Source organism: Microtus pennsylvanicus, chromosome 9 (assembly GCF_037038515.1).
Source record: "Microtus pennsylvanicus isolate mMicPen1 chromosome 9, mMicPen1.hap1, whole genome shotgun sequence".
NCBI classification, from domain to species: domain Eukaryota; kingdom Metazoa; phylum Chordata; class Mammalia; order Rodentia; family Cricetidae; genus Microtus; species Microtus pennsylvanicus.
In genome coordinates this window covers 77,228,447-77,244,055 of record NC_134587.1, presented here as the reverse complement: position 1 = coordinate 77,244,055, position 15,609 = coordinate 77,228,447, and the positions used below count along the sequence as shown (strand labels likewise).

Here is a 15,609-nt window from a genome sequence, read left to right as displayed (position 1 = left end):
GAGCGAATCCTTTCAGAGTTCTGAGCCAGGCCTGGGGAGTTTCTTCCGAAAACATTCTCTGAAATCTTTTTTAGGGACGTCACAGAGGCCTGGTTATCTGGTAGAGGGGTAAAACCAGACATGAGGCGCGTTTCCCTTTTTTGTTCTGTCACAGAAAAATAGACACAAAAAGCCTTCTGTAAGAATATATGTCTTATTGGACATTTTAAAAGTAAGTACCATAGGAAGTAGTGTTTCTAAAGCAGAGGTATGTGTAAGTAGCTACACTTACACATTAATAAATTCTAATTGCTCAAGTGCTAGCCACCCTGGGCAGTAAATACCGAAATTGGCATAATTGCAATTATAATTCCCATCAGTGCTTATAATACAATTACCCTCAAGCAATGCTCTATGCTGGAAAGATTCTATTAGAATCTCTTTTGTAATAGACGAGGACTGTGTGCCCTCCTCTAGGGTCCACAAAGACAGAGACAGGCTAGCTGTGGGCTCCCACCTTCAGCCTTCCAGTGTCTCATTTGTCTGTCAGTCAGAAACTGTGGAGGCATCTGAAGTACACACGAGGATATGTTGTTTGAAGAAGTCCGCATCTGCCCAGGATGGAGCACCAAGAAGATATCTTTTCCTTTGCCTGATGCTAACACACACACACACACACACACACACACACACACACACACACACACGGCAAACTATATGAGACAAGAACCTTAATGAGTTGATTTTCAGGCCACGGATAACAGAGAGCCAGGCAAGATGAGAACCAAATGAAGTGAGACTCGCTTTTGTCCTGAAATGGAAACCCAGGGGTAAGGGGATGGAGGTAAGAGTCAAAAAGACCAGGCAGCTAGAGTTTCCAGAAAAGAGAGCCAGAGAAGAGATGAGGGCACAGAGTGAAGCCTGGAGACGTGGAGGGGTTCCCTTGTATCAGCTGAGTCTTCATGTCACGCGTATGAAGATATACCACACAGTGCTGAAGGGGGAACTTTGAAAGGATTATATTAGATAATAGCAGCCATTGTTTATCAGAAGTCAAGAATATAGCCCCCTTCACCCAATTGGGGGAAAAAATCAAATTTGGGGCACAGTAGAAAGAATATCTGTAGGGACCATTACTCAGTAGTGGGAAATAATCACCCCCCAGACCAAACATGGCTCCAGACAGATCCACTTCACAAGTCTGTACTCGAGAGCTTCGACCTGTTTCTCAATAACTCAGTTGCCTCCAGAGAAAAGCCCAAGATAGAGAAACCAAACCACTCAACATCCAGTCACCCAATGCCTGGCATCTAATGCTCCTTTACCAGATATTCAAAGTATAAGGAAAACATGATCCTCTATGAGTCAGAACTGACTCAAGACTGAGAGGTGTTAGTGTTAACAGCAAGTACATTGGCATAGGCACTCTTCTTATCTCTGTGACAACAAACACGACAGAGGTAGAAGAGGAGAGTTTCATTTTGGCTCACAGTCTCAGAGGTATTGACTCGGTCATGGTGGGGCATAGAAACTGTGGGGGTGGTAGCTTGACATGTGGTATCTTCATCTTAGTGGATCAGGAAGCAAAAAAAAAAAAGACTAAAAATCAGATTAGGTCATAAACCTTAAAGTCCCACATCCCCCACGGACTAACAAGTACCAACTAGGCCTCATGTCCCTAAGGGCTCCATCCCATAATGCATCTGCACCAGCTATCTCCCTCACTGAGTCTGCAGATCAACACCATAACAGTTATTACAACTGTTTTTGAAATATTTCAAATATTCAAAAAGGTGGGTATAGATCAGAGCACTTCAAAAACCATACTCAAATTGAACTTGTATGGATGCAAACTACAGTAGTCGAAAGGAAAACTAAACCACGGGAGTAATCATAGATTAAATATTGCATAAGCACTGGATTTGAATGTTTGGGGTTGTGGTTAGAAATACCATCCAGACATTAAACAGGATGCCAATCGCAGCATGCAAGATTCACTCTGGGAAAAAAAATAGATAAAATACAAATGTTTTCAAATACATAAAAACTGGAAGACTTCACCAGTAAGCATATAGTATGAAAGTTTGAAAGGAAATCATCTTAGCAGCAAGAAAATAATACAGGGTGGAATCTATACAAAGAAATTAAAATATACTTACATGGCAAATATGTGATTTTTTTCTTATTAAATGCTTTATAAAACAATTCAATGTTTAAATAAAAGGAGTGTATTATAGAGCTTATAATTTATATATAAGTAAACTATATGATAATAGAGATGAAGTTTTCTAACTTTTACACCAGACATGAAGCAGTAGATTGCCCTAGCCTAGCAACAATAAATCTGAGGTATGTACTCCATAGCGTAGACTCTATAAAATATATTATGCCACAAAACACCCAGACAAAGGTTTATAGTTGAGAAACCAACAATAAAAAATAAACAAAATAAAAACAAAACACACACACACACAAAACCCTGAGTTAATCCAAAATGAAACAAAGACGAACAGGAAAAAGCTAGCAAGGAAGAGACTGGACATCCAAACCACACAGGCCGCTGTCCTCCCTTGTCCTTGGAAGATGCACTGCCCGGCCTCCAGGGGATGCTGAAGCCTGGGATTGTACTAAACGTTACTCATAGTTCTTTCTTCTGTATATGTCTATACCATGATGAAGATTAATTCATAGATTAGGCACAGTAAGAGATTACCAATGCTGCCTTACAAGAATATAGAACAACTACACTGACCTCTGTAGCAAAGCACCAGCCTACTGCTCTCCCGTGTTATTATGAAGTAGCAGAAGAAGGCTCCAGGCCAGCATTGTGTTAACATGGGACCTAGGAACTGAAATAACCACTGGGGCAGTAACAGGGAGGTGGGAAGTTCAGTGGGGCATGAGCTTACCTCGTGCTTCTTAGAAGGGCATGGCATATGAAATCTAACAATGGTTTGGAGAGAGCATCTCAACTAACCCAAGTCAGCTGGGCACTAGATGAGACCGAGGATGACCGTGAAGTCTATGATTCCCCCAGGTTCTTCTCTGAGGAGCTGTGATTACAGACCCGGGGGTCATCACCCTGGTTTATGCTGAGGACTGAACTCAAGCGAGACCTCAGAGAAGGAGGTCCCACAAGATAACAGACTGAAATCTAATTGTGTCACTTATCCCACTAACTGTGTATGATCTAATCTGTGCAAACTTAAAACTGGATTTTAGAAAAGACTCTTAAGTGGGTGCTACTTGTATGTGTTCTTTATTATAACACAAAGAGGCCAGGATTTAAAAGATAAAATGGGATACTCAGCTAAAACAAATGAAAAAAGCTGTATCGACAATACCCATGTAACCAAACAATGCGCGGCAGAGCTTTGCACCACATGTCGGATCCTTAGGAAACCCAGAGCGAGCCAAGCAATCACAAACTACACTTAGCAGCTGGCCGATTGTCTCACAGCAAATGCTAGAACAAGTTGAGAGAAAGTCAGCAAGCGTATCAAAGGTTGAAAGTCACTATTAACCAATTAATCATAATCCCCATCTATAAAACACTTCGTTTAACAACAGGAAAATGCAGTTTTCGCGTGGACACAGAGGATGTAGGAAAGTAGGTCACATCCTGGGCTGTAAGATAGTTGACAGCTTGGAAATATTCAGGCCCATGCAGATATGCTTTCTAGCCAGCATGGACTCAGATCGAAACTCACCCTTAGCGATTGGTAGACGTTTTAATGGTGGGAACCAAACAACAAGCTTAGGAACAGCAAATGGGTCAAAGAAGGTGTGGTGGTTTGAACGAAAATGTCCCCATGGGCTCACAGGGAGTGACAAAATTAGGAGATGTGACCTTGTTGGACTAGGTGCGGCCTTGTTGGAGGAAGTGGGTCACTAGGTGTGGGCTTTGATGTTTCACACAGGTAAGCCAGGCCTAGTGCCACTTTATATACCTGCCGATTTGGGTGCAGAACTCCCAGCTACCTCTCCAGCAACATGTCTGTCTGCCACCATCTTTTCTCCAACATTGACAATGGACTAAACCTCTGAAGCCAGCCCTAATTAAATGTTTTCCTTAAAAGAGTTGCTGTGGTCATTGTGTCTCTTCACAAGAATAGAAACACCAACTAAGACAGAAAAAAAATCAAATGTGAAATTATAAAGCATTTTCAGCTGAAAGAACACAGAGAAGCCAAAACCATCAGGATGGCATAAACAACACTAAGAAAGATTTAAAAACACTATCTAGAAAGTTACTTTTTAAAAAATTTTTAAAGTGTGTATGTGAGACCACATCACTCGCTGAGTAAGGCACTTGCTGCAAAACCCCTGACCAGATTTTGATCACTAGAACCACTGGAGAAGGGAAAGGAGAGAGCAGAGTCTTCAAAGTTGTCCTCCAGCCAACACAAAACTAATGGCCACATACAATAATAATAAAAATGTAAACATCACGTGTGTATTATATGGCACATGCTTTTAGACATGAGGATGCACGTTCACATATGTGCATGTGCGTGTGAAGTTCAGAGCTGATATCAGGTGTCTTTCCCAATCACTTTATGCCATTTTTTTTTTTTTTTAGATAAAGTCTATCACTGAACCCATAGCTCTCCAATTGGCTAAGCTGGCAAAGCCAATGATCTCTAGGAATCAGTCTGTCTCAGTCATCTCAGTGCTGGGACAAACTGCCACGCCCAGCTCTTATGGGTAACTTGGGCATCCAAACCCAGGTCTTCATGCTTACATGGTATGCACATTAACCGCACCATCCCACCAGCTCCTAAATAGGATGATTGTTAAATGAATTATATTAACCTCTATAAAACCTTAAGATACTTCATGGAAAAATAGAAATGCAAATTAAATTCAAAGTTAAAAGTATAAAAGGATAAGCCATTCATTCAGAGTTCATACTCAGAAGCAGAGGAGGGAGGAAAAGGAGTCCAAGGCCAGCCTGGGCTACATGATACCCTGTCTCAAACACACACACACACACACACACACGTACATGAGCACATGGGACAGGAAGGAGAGAGAGAGAGAGAGAGAGAGAGAGAGAGAGAGAGAGAGAGAATGAACTTTTGAGTTTCCTCATTTATCATGGATGTTTCCGTATCTATGCTAACTACCACCACACACACTGATAGCTGTTCCCCATGTGAGTAGGCGTGTTTGTAGCATATTGTATGACATCCAGTTATGAGTTGTACCTTTGGTATTTTGCTTATTGTTCTCTGAGCTTTCTTCTTACTTTGAGCTGTTGGGTTTATTTCGGTGTCCTTCCCTGACACGCCTTCTGATATTTACCTTGCAGAGATCTCAAATTGCTCGATGGATATAGATGTTCTACTTTATATGGCAGATAGAACTCTAACGTGGGGGCCTGGAGAGATGGCTCAGAGGTTAAGAGCACTGCCTGCTCTTCCAAAGGTCCTGAGTTCAATTCCCAGCAACCACATGGTGGCTCACAACCATCTGTAATGATATCTGGTGCCCTCTTCTGGCCTGCAGGCATACACACAGACAGAATATTGTATACATAATAAATAAATAAATAAATAAATAAATAAATAAATAAATAAATAAATATTTAAAAAAAAAGAACTCTAACGTGGACCCCAAATGTTGCTTCTTATTTAGAGTCCTACATAGTCTTCGCCCCTTGGGTGTGAGCAAGATTGTGATTATGATGGGATGTCACGACATGATCTTTTATGGCAGAGGAGATTTTGAAGATGCCACTGAGATTCCTACCAAGTTGACTTTAAGTTAATGAATGGAAAAATTATTTGAGATTAGCCTGTCTTAATTAGATGAGTGCTTCAGTCATGTTGTAGAAATTTGAAGCCAGACTAATTATCTGGTCATCCTTGAATATGCAGCCTCCTGAGTTCTGAAGCTAAAGCTAGATGGAAGTGGTTCCTCTTGCAAGTTTCCAGAGATAAGTAAATGATAAGGACAGGGAGCTGCTCATCACCCTGATTAGATCGCTGCATAAGTTAAAATATCACACTGCATCTTAATTAGATGAACAATGATTATGCCAATCCCCCAAATTCTAAGCATCTATAAAAATGTTCAGCTATACCAATCTCTAAATTAAATATTTCTTTTGGAAAAGGCAATTAAAACTGGACAGTGGAATGATGTTTGCCGGGGATAAAGGGAAAGGGAAATGAAGGTGCTATTATTAATAGGTTTTGGACGTCAGTTTATCAGATAAAAAACGTTACAAGGTGGATGGTGATGATGGTTACACCACATTATAAATATTTTTGCATCACTGAACTGTTCAGTTAAAAATGGTTTCAATAATAAATGTTATCTGTGAACTTTAGAACAATAAAACAATTGGGAAAAAAAAACCCTGGAAACCGAAATGTTTCTATATGGAAAATATTTGGGGAGCTATGTAAGTGATTTAAATTCTTCCCATGTTTATTTATGTTGTCTTCCCTTTCCAGTGATACTGTGCTCCGGGCCAGTGGTGAGAAAAATTCCTGATAAAACTAGTGGGAATCGCCACTCCAGCTGCCCCTCCTCCAGCTGTGTTGAAGCACAGTGCAATTCAGTCTCCTTGGAGCCAGGCATCTTCTCTCACTGGAAAATTCTGGGCATCACTGACCCGTGTGGCTTATCGCAGCAAAGCACTCCATCGACTTTCTGCCGGCAATCATCGCGTACCGGGCTCAGCACATTACTAAAGTAACGAGCATCTCATGGCATCCCAGCAGGACACTTCGGTAGCTCCCAGAAGGCCCCGTCGTGCCAGGGAAGTATCCAGAGAGCAATATAACCCAGGGGCTTCTGAGGGAGCTGATAAGTGTCTTGGCTGAAAAGTGACAGGCAGCCTCAGGATGGAGAATCTCCAGCTAGTTCTTAGGTGAGCGCTGTCTCAATGACTCAGGCAGAAATCTGGATAGAGCAGAATGGGGCACATAATTCACTCCCCAAAAACCAAAGTCAATTAACCTCACCATCCAATCAGGGGTACAATCAGTCCCTGGAGAAAACGCTTCAAGTTGAGAAAGAAGCACGGGAAGCAGAAAGACGGAACGGCTTGGCTTTTAGCACCGATTCTAAGAGGCACGACCTTTCGCTTTGACTTCACATCTCTTCACTCTCTAAAATTGGAACCCATTCTCTAATCTCAAGAATTCACAGTTGCTGTCCTGCAGGTGTGCATGTGACCCACAGACGTGCACGTGGCGCGCTTGTCACTGTCTGTGTGTGCAAGCTCGCCCACGGTTGCTCTTGGCGCTGCCATCCCTTCCCCAGCTCTGTGTGTTTTGTTTCAACTCCGTGTGTGAGTCTAATTGCCTTGTAAAGTGGCTTCTGCAAGATCATCCTGGGGCTTCACACTGACAGGAGAACTTACAGGGTGTTCAGGGAGGCGAAGAACCAGAGCCATACCCTACACGTTGTTATGTGTGGAGTGGATATTTATTATAAAAAAAAATTACGATTACATAATTCCTTGCAAAAGCAAATGAGGGATTTACAGCTTTGCCAGCCCAAGTGTACCCAGGCAAGGGCACAACAGGATTGCCCGGCCATTCATTAGAATAACAGAATCTCAGGTTCCGTAGGCACCCACTGGCTCGGTTTGCTCAAGGTGACTTCTCGATCCTCCTCTGAATCACGCACGTTCGAGGACACAAAGTGGAGGCTGGCATGACTCATTAGTGAGATAAGTGGTGGAAATGGTCTTCAGAAGTCGACAGCACAGCTGAGAGCAAGGGAAACTGCCAAGGGTTTCAGAGGGGACAAGAAAAATCAGTGCTGGGAGATGCTTATGTGACCGATTCACTCACCACGGACAACTGTCCGCAGGACCACCTCAGCCTCAATTGGAGCATCTTCTCCTCTCTGTTGTAGGTCAGCTCATGATGGGACTTAAATATAAAGGGCATTAGGGACTCAATTAAGTGTGGCAAGTGACATCCCTGCAGCATCCGTGTAAGACAATAAAACCCAAACTTCCCCTTCAGTGAAGAGGGCTGGCAGCCAGCAAGAGTTGTAATCTCAGGACAACCAAGAACACTAGAACGTCATGAATCGCCTGAGACCTGGCCAGGGCAAAGGAAGGACTTCTAGGGTGCTCAGGGAACTGAGACACTGCTGGCTGGGAGATACCCCACCTGTGCACTGTTGTAACGGGGGTTTAGGAGTTGTATGGGATCTCTAACTGTTGACAGTGATCAGCTTCCTTTAAAATATTGCGGTGGTACTGGGCATGGCCCCCACGGTTTTGTGTATGCTGGGCGAGCACTGCATCACTGAGCTACAGTCTCAACCCTCCGTCAGTTTTACAGGCAACATTTTGTACTTTCTCCCGTGGTAGCTCATTTTAATCCCTTCCTACTGAGCATCAGAGCAAAGCCTGTAGGGAAACAGCATGAACTGACCCCCAATAACCAGGCGGTAGTGTCCCTTCTCCTGTAGGGAAGAGATCACAGGACTAGCTTGACTGCAAGAAGCAGGGATGGGGATTAAACACCCCAGATTCTAGTTTCGCTGTGGGACTCCTAAGGAAGATCATATTGATGGCATTTTACACACACTTATACACACACACACACACACACACACACACACACACACAAATAAAAAAAAAAAAAAACCCTGAGGCTCCAAAATGATCAAAAGACTCAAAATCTGAGCTGTCCTGTAAACCAGTCACCTCTTCCCCTGATTCAGTGGTCCTCAACCTTCCTAATGCTGCAACCTTTTAATACAGAGTATCACATGTATTATTCATGTCAATACATGAGGCTGATTAATATGCCACCACCCTCATGTTGTGATGACCCCAACGATAAACTTATTTTTGTTGCTCCTTCATAACTGTCATTTTGCTACTCTTATGAATCGTACTGTAAATATATTTGGAGATAGAAGTTTGCCAAAGGGATGGCGACCCACAGGTTGAGAGCCGTTGATCTAATCCATCTCTTTCTTCTGCCTTCAGCTCCGAAGTAAAAACCTACTTGCTCTATGTTTATTATTTTAAGCGCCTTCTGGCGTGGCATTTATTTGTTTCTATGATGTATGCGCATGCTTGTTTGTGCGTGCAGCTGTGTGGATATGGAGTCAGCTCTACCTTCCTTCCTTCCTTCCTTCCTTCCTTCCTTCCTTCCTTCCTTCCTTCCTTCCTTCCTTCCTTCCTTCATCACCTCCATCTTATTTTTCAAGACAGGATTTCTCATGAAAGCTGGAGTTCCTCCATCCTTCTAGGCTTGTTGGTCAACGAGCCCCAGGAGGCTGCCCATCTCTGCTTTCCCCCAGTGTTGGGCACACGGCCCAAATCAACTTCTGCGTGGTTTCTGGAGCTCTGAATGCCGGTCCTCACCCCTGCAGGGCTGATCTCCCTGCAGGCCTTTTGACATGCTTTTAACTAAATGATTGGATAATTCGGTTAACTCTCCTAAAGAGCGTGGCATCGCTGGAAGATGATGCTGAAATCCAGTACAGCCGGGGGACGGGCAACACCTGCCACACCTTTGACCCCCTGAGACTTGCATGCTGAGGTCATCTCTCCCCCAGTCTGAGAATGTGGGAGCCAGGCCTCTCACTCCTGCTCAGTGTGGGGCTTTGCAATGCTCTGAGCATGCCCTGTTTGGCAGAGAAAGGGAGGTGCTGGCACAGTCTCTGCTCAGGTGACTTCTCTTCTTGTCTGCTAGGTTCCAAGTCTAGATATAAATCAGAGTCTCAGCTCTTCACTGCCATAGCTAAAATACAGTTCCCAAAGACACCCTGTCCTCTTCCGTGAAATATACAATGTTACCGGGGGAGAAAGTCTTTGTCGGCATCATATGCAAAGGATCTTGGGACACGAAGACCATACCGGATTACCTGGGTATGCCCTGAATGTTGCCGCGTGTCCTTAAAGAATGAGGAAGAGGGAGCTCCAACAGGCTACGGGGCAGAGATTGGAATGATGCCTTCTAGCCAAAGAACGTTATTCAGCTCCGGTACAGAGGGCAGTGGGCAAACTCTGTGTTGGGTGACGGGGGGTGGGGGGAGGAGTAGGGGCGCAGGCCAGAACGTTATTCAGCTTCACTACAGAGGGCAGCGAGCAAACTCTGTGTTGGGTGAGGGGTGGGGAGTGGGGTGCAGGCCCGAAGCTTTGAAATCCCCTCTCCTGGGAGGCGACATCCCATTATCCCAACCCCAACAGACAGACACCTTTGGAGTGCTCCCTCCTCCCCTCCTTTCCTCATCCACCTCCTTTTCCCTTCATAAGACATTTATTGTAGGGAACAAATCAAAAGAACTACTCGGTTCTCCCGCTTCTGTGTCTTGGTACCATTGTCGGGTATGAGCTGTGTCTCAGCTGATCTCAGTACAGGAAAGGTCCCGGGATGTTCCAAAAGAGTCTGTTCTCAGAGGCAGCAGAAAACTTTCTTTAACCCAGCACGCATTCCTTCTATGTGCCTTCTTTTACTCTAAGAGACAAATCCCATTAATGGCAGTCAATAAAAACCTAATTACTAGGTGGCCAGCAGAAGCGCAGTGTTCAGTGGCATCTCCAGCAGAGGGTAAAGTCACTGACGCTCTGCTCTTGAGAATACAGGACTAACTTTATAAAGAAAGGAAGCTTGCTCCCTTATACATCCTTCTGTGAGGTGGTTACACAACCGTCCTCATTTTTGCCTATGGTCTTGAGCATCAATTATTTTAGTAGCCAAAATGCCGGAGTTTTTGCAGGCTGTTCCTTGGTACGTACATGCTGGAAGGATTTTGGGGCACGGAGCCGCTCGGGTACCCTGGCGTGGGCAGTGTTTTAAGAGGTAGCAATTTTCTTCATTATCTCTTGCCCCTTCCCACCCTAATTGTGTGACGAAAGGTGTCCAGGTCCAGTGTATTTTACTCCCTGAGATGTGCTGACCCCTAGTGGCAAATGGAGGAACACCACCAAAGGATTCTTCATAGAACTAATGGGAAGGAGCAGGCTGACAGAAACTTTCCTGAAGACAATTTGGACAGGACACAGAGCCCAAAAGAAAGCCAGGGAAGCTGAGCAGACCCTGAGCCTCGGGCTATGCTTCTAGACCCCTCCGGCTCTCTGAGCCATAATATGAATCCTCTATTGCCCAGTGACCACATCCTGCTTGCGGTCTGATAACTACCTGATAATCCGTTTCACCAAAGCAAGAAGCAAGTAGCAAGTAAGAGAACCACCACAGACACTCGCTGGATGACACTGAGTAATGCCTTACTCCTGCATTCGTCTGGGACACCATCATGACCCAGTTACTATGGATGTAAGATGTGTTTAGGTGGCATCTTAGCCACAGTCACTATGGCACCATGACAAAACAAACAAACAAACAAGTTGGGGAGGACAGGGTTTATTTGGCCTACACTTCCACATCACAGTCCATCACTGAGGGAAATCAGAACAGGAACTCAAGCAGGGCAGGAACCTGGAGGCAGGAGCTGATGCAGAGGCCATGGAGGGGAGCTGCTTACTGACTTATTCCCTATGGCTTGCTCAACCTGCTTTCTTAAAGAAACCAGGACCACCAGCCCAGGCATGACCCCACTCTCAATAGGCTGGGACCGCCCACGTCAATCACTAATTAAGAAAATGCCCTACAGGCTTGTCTACAGTCCAATCTTAAGGAGGCATTTTCTCCTCTCAAATGACTCGCTCTAGCCCTTGACAAGCTGATGCAAAACTAGCCCGTACCATCAGCACCTTTGTCAACTTGACATACACCACTTTAAGATGTAGCCTCTCCTTTTTGCACTTCATCCTAAGATTGCAGATTAATAAATATCACAAATACAAAACATACTACACACTTAAAAGTCCCATGGTCTTTACCAATTCCAAAACTTTCAAATCCCGGTCTCTGTAAATACCCAAAGTCTCTTTAAAAAATTTAAAGACTCTCAACTGTGGGCTCCTAGGAAATCAACCGTAAGTCAAATATTTTCTTACTGCAAGAGGGAGGAACCAGGGTGCAGGCACAATCTGAACAAAGCAAAACCAAATGCCAACGGTGTAAATAATTCAGCGTTCAATATCTAGGATTTACTCACAATCTTCTGGGATCCTCCATGGGCCTGAAACACGTCTGTAGCTCTGCCCTCTGCAGTACACACAGTTTGTCTGCAGAGCTTGGGCCACCCCGACTCCACTGCTGCTGCTGTTCTTAGCCATAGTTCCATGGTTCTGCATCTCAAAACGCTGAGGTCTCTGCTGCAACTGGGCTGCACTTTCAACAGTAGCCTCTCCTGGCCTCTCACAGTGCCAAGTCTCGGCTTTTCCCCATGACCCCTGCACACCTTCAAAGCCAGTACCATCTGGGTGACTCTTACGGTCAAGCCTGGCTACCAGCACAAGGTACAACCTTAACCACCTCCAAATACAACTGGCATGTGTGCCTCTTCTTAACCAAAGCTGATCCTCAGCCCGAGCTGACCAGCACCCACTGTCCCGGGGGGGGGGGTGATTTTAGTGATTCTGGTCTCTTGTTAATCACAGCCAATTGTTCAGCTCCAGCTGACCAGACACACAGATTCTTCACAGAAATGGCCCAGTGGAGTCTTTGCTTCCCTCTGAAACTTCACAAGCCAGACCTCCATTGTCTTCATTGCTTTCAATGTTCTTATCTTCTGAGATCCTGCAGAACATCCCACAAAGTTCCAGAGTCCTTCTGCAATCCTCCCCAGAGCAATACGGTCAGGTCTGTCACAGCAATATGTCACAGCAATATCTTGATACCAACTTCTGTCTTAGGTTTGCTGTTGCTGCGATGAAATACCATGACCAAAAACAAGGTAGGTTTATGTGGCTTACACTTTCACACTATAGTCCATTACTAAAGGAAGTCAGAACAGGAACTCAAGCCAGGCAAAAATCTGATGCAGAGGCCATGGAGGGCTGCTACTTACTGGCTTGCCTCCTACGGCTTGCTCAGCCTGCTTTCATATTGAACTCAGGACCACCTGCCCAGGGATGGCACTGCCTCCCCCCCCACACATACACACACAATTGCTAATCAAGAAAATTCCCTCCCCCCACAGGCTTGCCTACCATGTGATCTTATGGAGGCATTTTCTCAGTTGGGGTTCTCTCATCTCAGATGACTCTTGCCTGAGTTAAGTTGACTTAAACGAGCCAGCACAGGTGGATAAAAATCACAGATTAAAAGGCAAATCAGGCCACGCAAAACTATCTGAGCTTTTAAAATAAAGAAGCGCCACTTCAGTTCAGCAGGTGGAGCCAGAAAGACGGGGCAGGAATCATACTGCAGAGCTCCAGCTGAGAGGAGCTACCCCCTGCCTTTTCCATTCCTTAAGCTTGGCTGGGAAATGTGGACCCTGAAGTAGGCAGTCCCAGGTCGTCCACTCCGCTCCTACACGTCCCACGGTAGTCAATCCATTATAGGTCAGGCATCTTCTGTGTCTCTTAACTGTAGTGTGATATTTTGATTTCATTCTGAAAATAAAGCCTGCTTTGAGTTAGAAGGCAGAGCTAGCCACTTCCTGATCAAGATTAACCATAGAGGTTTGGAGGACTGCAGATAGATAGGAGACAGGAACTGGTAAAGCGGGGCTGAGAGAGGATCTCAGTTTCTTTGAAGGAAGGAACCGAAGGGGAAGTCACTGGTAGCTGCTCCTTCTCTGATCTTTCAGATTCTTACCCTGATATTTGACTCTCGATTTTTTTATTGATAAAGAATAACTAAATAAATGCTTCACTTGATCCCAATATAATGGTAGTAATCTTGTTTATTGAGTATGTCTGTGAGCTGAAGGTCATATTGAGTGCTTGCGCTATGATTCTGTAAGATCACTGTGAAATGTGGCCTCCATTCTCTTCCCACTGCTTTTTTGAAGAGTATTCCTTTATACTGGCTGGAAGTGCGTCCCCAGGATTGGTTTACTACAGAGATAAATGGCCAATAGCTAGGCAGGAAGAGTTAGGTGGGACTTCTGGGGACAGAGAAGTCTTGGGGAAGAAGAAAGGCAGAGTCACCAGTGGGACACAGAGGGAGCAAGACATGCAATGGGAGAGGTAAAAGCCACAGGCCATGTGGCAGCACATGGATGAATAGAAATGGGTTGATTGTGAGTTCTAAGAGCTAGTGAAATAAGCCTAAGCTATAGGCAAGCTTTCATAATTAATAATAAGCCTTCGTGTGGTTGGTTTGTGAGCGGATGGCCCAAAGAAACATCCATCTACACTGCCCTGGAATCTGAAATCCACAGAGGTCAGTTAGCTGAGACAGCACACCAAGAAAGCAAGGTCGGGATTCAGCAACCCTTCACGAGCGCCTGCATCTCTCCTCTGCTGCTGTTGTTGCCACGGTCACATCCAAGCCAGTGACCCACTTCCGGCATCACAGAAGCAAGATCCCAAACGTCACTTCTCTTAGAATGTGGGGGTAACATGCTGTAGCTCCTCCCCTTAATACCTTCAGGGCATCTTGGTCCAGAACCTGAAATGGTTTCCACAGAAGGATTTTTTTTTTTTAACTTTCCTTACTATCCTGCCAATACTACCTCATTGACCAAATCAACTTGGAGAAGGTAGGGTTTGTTTGGCTTACAGGTTACAGTTCAACGTAGAGGGCAGCCAAGGCAAGAACTCAAGACAGGAACTTTGAGGCAGGACCTGAAAACTGAAGCAGAGACAGAGAGGAACACTGCTTACTTGCTTGGTCTCCATGGTTTGTTCAGCCTGTTTTATTGCACAACCCAGGACCCCCCTGCCCTTATGCAACTAAGAGGTAACACCTGCCCTCAGCAGGCTTGGGCTCTTTCACTTCAGCGCACACACACGACCTCGCAAGCTTTCCTACAGACCACTCTGGTGGGGGGCGCAATTCCTCAATGAAAAATCTCCTTTTCCCAGGTGACTTTAATTTACATCAAGCAGACAACAACGAACCAGCAGAGCGAGGAAGGCAAACTCTCCGTCTTCAGTCTTCACTGTGTGTTCCTTCTCCAGGGGCGAGCTATTGGCATAGAAAAAATATCAATGCAGCATCACGTGGTACTAGCTCCTACGGGACAACGGGAGACTGTTGGAACGAGGTGGCAACTCCTTTTGGCAAGCACACTAGGGAAAGACCCTGAGAACATCCAGCACCACAGCTGCCTGGCTGGCTCTAGCTTATGCCCCGAAATAATTACACGGACACTGTATTCTTTTAAACACTGCTCGGCCCATTTTTATCTAGCCTCTTCTAGGCTAATTCTCACATATTAATTTAGCCCATTTCTAATCATCTTCATAGCACCGCTAGGTGCGCTTACCGGGAAGATTCTAGCCTACGTCCATCCTGGGTCAGAGCTTCATCGCGTGTGTCTGCCCAGGAGAGGAGAGGATGGTGTCTCTGCTCCAGCGAGCAGAGCTGTGGAGTCTGACCTCACTTCCTCTTCCTCCCAGCATTCTGTTCTGTTTACTTCTCCCACCTATGTTTTAACCTATGAGGGCCAACCAAGCAGTTTCTTTATTGCTTAACCAATGAAATAACAGATTGATATATGACACTCCCACATCACTTCCCCTTTTTCTGTTTAAACAAAAAAAAGGAAGGCTTTAACTTTAACACAGCAAAATTACATATAACAAAACAGTTATCAAGCAAGAATTACAGTTACAATATT

The 15,609-nt window shown here is 44.9% G+C and overlaps 1 long non-coding RNA gene across 1 annotated transcript; it reads right to left on the bottom strand.

Moving 5' to 3' along the window:
• Positions 1 to 496: 496 nt before the first annotated feature.
• LOC142856897 (uncharacterized) lies at positions 497 to 14,939 on the bottom strand. The gene is made up of 3 exons (XR_012911739.1): positions 14,888 to 14,939; positions 14,547 to 14,618; positions 497 to 590 (listed from the first exon to the last, which is right to left on the bottom strand). It is a non-coding gene; the product is annotated as an uncharacterized LOC142856897 (long non-coding RNA).
• Positions 14,940 to 15,609: the final 670 nt, after the last annotated feature.